Raw genomic sequence first — 8450 nt, 5'->3', positions numbered from 1 at the left:
AAGGGAGGAGAGGAAAGGAGATGAAGTTGGAGATGTAGGCAGAGGCCACATAATGTAGGGGCCACGCAGAGGAAGGAAAGAAAGTAGATTTCATTTTGAGAGCAGTGGGTTGTCTTGATGTAGGGAATGAGTTAGGGCAGTAGGGCTAGGCCGGGAAGGATAAGGGAAAGGCCCAGAGACAGGCTCCCAGAAGCGTGTGGGCTCCCTTAAATCCCAAGGACATCAAAATGGCCCAGAGACGGGCTCCTACCCAACCCAAGGAAACAGATAAGACAGTAAAAACAGAGAAGAAAGTAAATTAGGCGCCTCTGCTCTGAAGTGTTAGGAAGTATCTCCCTTTGATAGTTACCAATCACAGAGATTCACCAGACCCAAAAAACAGCCATATACAGTACAAAGAAACTCAAGGCCATGGGCTTCCTGGTTAGATTCCCAAAAAAAGGCCGCCAAAAAGCTCTCAGTGGCAACCCTGTCAGGACCCCTCTCACTTGTGAGAGCTTTCTCTGTATCTCTGCTTAATAAACACCTATTACTTTACTCATTCTCTGTTGTTGTCCCCAAGATTCATTCTTCAACTCCGTGAGATCACGAACCTAGGTCTCCTGCTTCAGTCTGAAAGGACTTTCAGGCTTGCAACCTCTTGCCTCTCTCTGAATTCCTTTTAGTCTTGTCAAAACCATTTAGTTCATTCGCCTCTTCCTTGTGCAGCAGTTCGCACAGTCATAGATGTTAATTTTGTGTGAACTTAAGGAAACTCATGAAGGAATCTAATTGTATTTTAGCAACTGAAGCTGCTTGGGTGACATACCAGGCACGCGTATTTTCTCCTCTACAGTATAATATAGGCACTATCTTTACTTTCATTTTACAAATGAGCAAACCGAGGCCAAGAGGGAGAATATATCCAAAGTCAAACAGCTAGGTAGGAGGGGTACCTGGAATGAGTCTGACTCACAACCTTGTTGCTAAGTGAACCCAGCAAACCTCAGCCTCTAACCCACCTCTCCATTAGGGTCTCAAAACCCATGGAAGAGGGGAGGGGCCATTGCTGTCACCTACTTCCATATTTAATCTACTCTCCTGTATGGCCCCAAACCTCCCAGAACTAAAGCTCCTATTCAAATGAATAGAGACAAGTAGATACTACTCTGTGAGGGCTGTCTATGCAGCCAGCACAAAATGCCCTTCTGTCTTTGATTAAATGCTCTGGCCAAGCAGCCATCAATCCTGTTCAATAGAATGAGGCCACTGTGTTTTCACCAGGGCTATAAGGACTCACTGCCCTGCTATTCTTTGAGTTACCATCATCCCAAATTAGACACTATGGAAGTCTGAAATTTACTTTGAAATTCATCTAAAAATATAAGACAGGTGGATGAGTAGAGAGATGGATAAAAGGATAAACCTATGATAAAGCAACCGTAGTAACACATTAATGGTGTAGTACATGGGTGTCCACTGTACTTGTTTCTTAATTCAACTTTTCTGTGTGTTTGAACATTTTCAAGAGAAAATATTGAGGGCAAGTAATATTTAAAAACAACTTTGAGTGAGGAGAGAAGATGAACAGATTCTCTCAACCCTCTCAGTTTATTTAAGTTGCACTGGGCAATGCTATAGGGGGTCTCTGCTTTTCTTTGAATTTAGAAGATGATAAGAATTTAGCTTGTGGGAGCACCTGAGTGGTTCAGTCAGTTAAGCGTCTGCCTTCACCTCAGGTCGTGATCCCTGGGGACCCTGGCATCCAGCCCCTTATCGGGCTCCCTGCTCATTGGGAAGTCTGCTTCTCCCTCTCACTCTGCCCCTACACCCCACTTGTGCTGTCTCTATTGTACTTTTTCTATCTCAAATAAATAAATAAAATCTTTAAAAAAAGAATTTAGCTTGTGATTCACAAATTTTTTGGATGCATAAAAATCATCTGGGAGGTTAACTAAAAATGAAGATTCTTGGCGATCTGCCCCAAAGTTTCTGAATTTGGGTGGGTCTTGGGAATGTACTTTTGTAACAAGTTCTCCAGGGGATACTGGTGAGAAATCTGTGCATATGGAGGAACACCGTTTTACAATGTGATAAGAATGAAAGAAAGCCATTGTATAGGAGACAGCAGATATGCCATAACTTCCTTTGTCTTGATTAATTTAGGGGTGGCCAAATCAATTAGATTAAGGCACTAATATCCTTCCCAGTTAAAAAGAAAAGAAAAGAAAAGAAAAAGTGTGCAACACTTATGTTTTCTTAATAAAAGGGCTTCATAAACAAACACTTATTAGGGACCCCATTTGATGGGTAGGTACATCCATATGGAAAACTGCCATGTTTGTTCATGAATAAACAACACTGAATAGTTAAATGCTGAGGTTTACCACAGTGAAATGAGAAATCTTATTTATGGAGAAAAGATATACCAAAGAGAAAAAAGAAAGACTTATTTCAGTTTTGAAGAATATTCATCTTTCTCCTTTAATATTAAATAGTTAATATTTTTAAATGAGCAATAAGAAACATTTACAAAAAGAATAATTTGGGAAATATACTTTGATGAGATTTAAGACATTCAAAAAATAATTTACTGTTTGCTACTTTTTCCAGTTGAGATTTTGATTTTTCAGCAGCTCTTATTCAGGCACTTTTACTGGATCTCTATATTAGGACAGTTAGGCAATAATGTGGATACAAAGTTGGATCATAGATGAAGTCCTACAATGAGGCCACAGAAACTTCCATAAAGGACCATGTCATAAAATAGAGATATGTGCCATAAAAGAGATACAAATTAAATGTGCTGGGAATTCAGAGCAGAGAGAAATCACTTGCAGCTAAAGGATCAGTGTGGTGGAGCTTTAAGCTGGAGGTTAATGAATACTTACCTTTGGACACACAGAAAACAGGACAGAGGGTACTCAAGGCAGAGGGGCAATAAGAAGGAAGACATAAGCAAGTACACACAGGCATAGAGAATGGAAGGGTGGAAGGACAAAAAGTCCTTGTCACGGAGGACAAGCTTGGAGTCAAATTTTGGAGGGCCTTAAAAATCAAGCCAAAGAACTGGTGCTTTCCCTTATTGCTGAACAGTGATGAATCACCCAAGGGTTTAAGGTGGAGGGAAGTGAAATGACCAGAGTTCTTCCTTGGGGATGTTTTCCTAGCAGCCTTATGCAGACCAGGTAAGTTCAGGAAAGAGGGAAGAGCAGCTTAAACTCAGACAGTAGTCATGGAAATAGAGGGGAGGGGATGGCCTGGAGAGAAAATTCTCAAGGAGGTAAAATCAGTGAGATTTGGAGACTGGTTCGTTTGAAGAGGGAGGGAGGAATTGAAACAGGCGCTAAGGTTTTATGCTTATGTAATGAAGAGAATGAAGAAAGGTAATAACAGAAACAGAATCTAAGGAGGCATTCACTCTTGTCAGGGTCAGAGTGTAAATTTCAAAGAAATAAAAAGATGACTCTCATACAAGTATATAGTAAGCATGCTTCAAAGATTTAACTTATTAGTAATCTGGAGAATGTAAAACTGGTTCAGAGGAGGATATGAGAGGTCATGGTATGTGTGTATGTGTATATATGTATATATATGTATGGTGTTTAAAAATATATGGTGAGGGATCCCTGGGTGGCGCAGCGGTTTGGCGCCTGCCTTTGGCCCGGGGCGCAATCCTGGAGACCCAGGATCGAATCCCACGTCGGGCTCCCTGCATGGAGCCTGCTTCTCCCTCTGCCTGTGTCTCTGCCTCTCTGTCTCTCTCTGTGTGACTATCATGAATAAATAAATAAAGTCTTTAAAATATATATATATGTATATATATATATATATATATATATATATATATATATGGTGAAAGGGAAAAATGCTGATATATGGTTGCTAGGTGAGACTCAAAATTGACTAACCTACAAGGACAATAAAATGGTTACTTTTGTGATTAAGTCTTGAAGAGACAAATCATTTTCACCTCTAACAGACAAAAAGCATTTGTAGCTTATCAATCTTCTATAATTAACACCTAACTTTACAGACTCGGGGCCCAACTCAATAATAAATAGTAAGTCATTAGGACGCCTGGGTGGTTTAGTGATTTAGCACCTCCTTTCAGCTCAGGGCATGATCCTGGAGTCCTGGGATCCAGTCCCACATTGGGCTCCCTGCATGGAGCCTGCTTCTCCCTCTGCCTGTGTCTCTGTCTCTGTCTCTCTCTCTCTCTCTCTCTGTGTGTCTCTCATGAATAGATAAATAAAATCTTTAAAAAAATAAATAGTAAATCACAAAAAATCATCTTTCCTTAGGTCAATAGTGGCCCTTAAGAGGGTTTGGTAGATGATTCTCTAGCTAGTCCAGAGGTTGGCAAACTTTTTCTGTAAAGGGTCAGATAGTAAGTCTTCAAGTTATGAGGGACATATAAGTCTCAGTCTCAACCACTCAACTCGATCCTGCTGTTATAGAGTGGAAGCAGCCATGATACATAACTCAATGTCATAATGCAGTCATATCCTGAAAAAACTTTCTGAAAACAGGCACTGGGCTGGATCTGGCTTGTAGTTTGCCATCCCTGTTCCTGTTCATTATTTCTCGACCTTGAGTGATCATCATAATCACTGGAGGGAGGGCTTGTTACATGACAAACTTCTGGGCTTCACCTCCACAGTTTTTGACTTGGTAGGTCTTAAGTAGGACCCAGGATTTTACATTTCTAACAAGTTCCCAGGTGATGCTGCTGCTGCTGGTCTAAGACCATACTTTGAGAACACTATTCTAGTATGACACAGAAAGGGACTCAATAATCCTTTTGCCTTATTTCCAGGTTTTGGATCATTTGTCTTAACAAACTAAGATAAAGAACTCAGATTAGGACAGAAGTCAGGGCCAGAGGGCATCAAATGGAGTTCCTGGTAAATTGTTTCAGATATGGATCTGGAGTATTGGAAGAAAGAAGGCATTTGGAGGAGACACATAGACAAAACCATACAAATGTTAAAGAAGCATCTGTAGAAAGAAGAGGATTTAGGCTAGAACTTTGGAGGAAGTAGAAGAGAAGGTAAGGAGAAAGCAGAAAAATAAAGGAGTGTTTATAGACAGCAGGAGAACACAGTAAGTGATGCTATGGAAGGCAAATAAAAAGTCTTAAATTTTCCTTGCCAACATTTCCAAACACCCCAGAGTGGACGAGGATGCCAGATAGGCAAAGAAAAATTTGGATCAGAGATCTTCTGGGACAATAGCTTTTTAAGCTCGTCTGCCAACAAAACTAGAATAGAGAACATAAGCAATCAACATGGTGAAGTTCCACATTTCATCTATACCAGCAGAGGGCCGCAAGGGCTAAGGATTGCTAATAATGTTTTTTTGGTCTACGGTTTCTGCCCCTGCAGGGAGTTAATTCCTCAGTGGTATTGGAAGGCAGGAATGGAGGGAGGTTGGAGACCATGGATCATTTAGCCTCCTTGTTCTCATTATCAGTTAGGTATTTTAGTACAGGACAGAGAGTTTGATTAGTTGGGTGAGAGATGTGATGAAGAAAGGCAGAAGCTTCTGATTGCTTGGGGAAGAAAGAAGGTGGGGTCCAGTGTGGGATTTGGATCACAGGAATCCCTGTCATCGCAAGGCAAAAAGCTCAAGACTTTGCCTCAGTGTCATTAAAAATCATGGAAAACCGCCTTAGAGTTTTTTCCTTGTGGTTAATTAAATATTATTTCTTGAAAATGTGAGAAATTAACAAAGGTCTCAAAGGAAAAACGTACGAAAAGGTATAGAGAAAGGTTGCTAAGTCTTTGTCCCTTCCATCTCATTCCATCCAATCACCCTCTGCAGGTAACAAACTGTGATTGTTTCTGGTTATCTTTCCTGTATCTCTTTAGTGGAAAGAGAGATACCATCCTGGAAGTTGCTCCATATTAGTTCATGGAAATCAGCTTTTTTTTTTTTTTTTTCTGAATACTTGCATAGCACTCCATTGTGTGGCTGTCCTGTAGTTTATTCATCCAATTTCCTAGTTTAGGCATTTAGGTTGTTTCCAATACTTTGCAATTACAAATAATGCCACAATGAATAACTGTATGAATACAATTTTTGTATTGTCAGAGATGAAAGTTTATGATATGTTCCATGATTGCTGAGTTTGAGTGCAAATTTTGAGTGCAAATACTAAAATGTCCCTCATTAAAAGTTGATTTGTTTTGCACTCCCAGGAGCAATGAATAAATCTATTTCTTTATTACCTCTCCAACAAAGTGTTGTCAAGCTTTTGAATTTTTTTCATTCCAATAGGAAGCAATAATATTTCAATGTAGTTTTGATTTGCATTTCTTCCTAAGAAAAGTTAAACATGTTTATATATGTTCAAGGGCTATTTCTATATTATTTTTTATTTGTCTGTTTGTGCCTTTTGCTTATTTATTTATACTCTATAGGGATTTTGGTTCCCTCACCTTTATTTTGAGTTCCTGTGTACTAGGAATATTAGCTCTTTATCTATGATATATTACAAATATTTTCTCTGTACATTTTATTTGCCTTTTGGCTTTGCTTAGAGTGTTTTTTATCATGTTTTCTTCAATCATTTTTATGTACTTGAATTTAAAATTTTTATTGCATGTAGACTGAATTAAAGTTAGAAAGTCTTTTCCCACTCAGATGCAAAAGAATTTTCTATTTTCTTTTAGTACTTTTATGGTTTCATCTTTTATATTTAGGTCTGATACATTTGGAGTTTATTCTTGTGACTGATGTCAAGTATGGATCTAATTTCATCTTTATAAATAGCTAGCAGTTGATCTAATACTGATATATATATATATATATATATATACATATATAAACTGGTTTTTGTAGAAACAAGCACACAAGGCAGCAGGCTTTTCAGAAGTGGTCTAATTACACTAATACATTTAGGGTAGTATCTAAAACTGCTTAATTATCTAAATAATTTATGCATGGGACTAGTACTTATGAAGTTTGTGTAAATTAAAATGCCTTCCTTTGGGGCTATAAAAACTTAAATTTGTGTAGCACTTCATAGTTTATATAGCACCTCCACACCCTCGATCTTATTTATCCTCACTTGTAACTCTATACCAGAACAAGTTGTCCTTGCCACCATCCAGGTGATGAAACTAAGGCTTTAGGACAATAAATGACTCTTCTACAGTCATGTGATTAGTAAATGAGGTAGCCCGGCTCTTCTGGCTCTTTCCACAGTGTGTGGGCACTGCAAGTCTTGTACATTAAGATACTCATGGAGGTGGCGGCTAAGATATTCAGACATCTTGCAAAGCAGGGCTGAAGTATATCTATTTTACTTGAAGATTAAGTGCGCTCCAAATACCAGGCAGTGGTAGAGCAGCAAAAGATCATCACCTACCATCTAAATAGTACTTTCTGGCTGAGCAAAACTTGGGAGAGAGCAGAGTGCACGTACACAAAACACAGTATACAAGACTAACTCAGCTAACTATGGCAAAGTTGTTGCATTACAGACTGAAGACATTTCAATAGAAAAATGGGACACCTGGGTGGCTGAACGGTTTAGCCCCTGCCTTAGGCCCAGAGCATGATCCTGGAGGCCCAGGATTGAGTCCCACATCAGGCTCCCTGCATGGAGCCTGCTTCTCCATCTGCCTATGTCTCTGCCTCTCATGAATTAAAGACTTAAAAAAAAAAAATGCTTGGAAGAGTCACATTCTACAGTATATCAACCAAAACTTCTGAATCAAAGCCTTGTTTTAAATTCTAAGCCAACATGGGGCAAAATCAAGGAGTAATTTGGCTTTGGATTATAACAGTAGTTCTTAGGGGGATCAGAGGACCCCTAGAGGTCTGGAGACCTTTGCAACATTTGTGTGAGGTCAAAACTATGCTCATAAGACTACTAAGAGTTCATATGCCTTTTTCACTGTATGAACATTTGTTTGCACTGCTGATAGAATAAAACTACTGGCATTCCAGCATGAAGCAAGGCAGTAGCATAAAACTGAATTTGTAGCCATTGTATTCTTCACGTGTGAAAAAAAAACCCAATTTCACTTAAGAATTCCCTTGATGAAGTGAAAATTATTAGTTTTATTAAGTTGTAATCATTTAGTACCTGTCTTATTCAAATGCTGTATGAGGAAATGGGAAGTGTACATACATTACTTTTGCTGTATACTGAAGTACAATGGTGTTTCAAGGAAAATCATTTATGCTATTGAATAGTTATAAGCTGAACTAGACACTTTATTTTACCATATTTACTTGCAAAATTTACCATATTTACTACTTTAGGCTAACTGGTTTTTCAGACTTTAGTATCTGGCAGGCATTTTCTCTAAAATGAATGAAGTGAGCTTGTCAGTACAAGGAATACAACTGATAATATTCATTGCATTCATAAAACTTGAACTTTCCAGAAAAAATCAGGATTTTGGAAAACTTATATCCGTCACTAAGCCTGACAGTTTCCTATCACTTAAACTTTT

The sequence above is a fragment of the Vulpes lagopus genome, chromosome 19 (genome assembly GCF_018345385.1).
Source record: "Vulpes lagopus strain Blue_001 chromosome 19, ASM1834538v1, whole genome shotgun sequence".
Lineage (NCBI taxonomy): Eukaryota > Metazoa > Chordata > Mammalia > Carnivora > Canidae > Vulpes > Vulpes lagopus.
The sequence above is the reverse complement of the archived record's forward strand: the minus strand, read 5'-3'. Positions refer to the sequence as shown.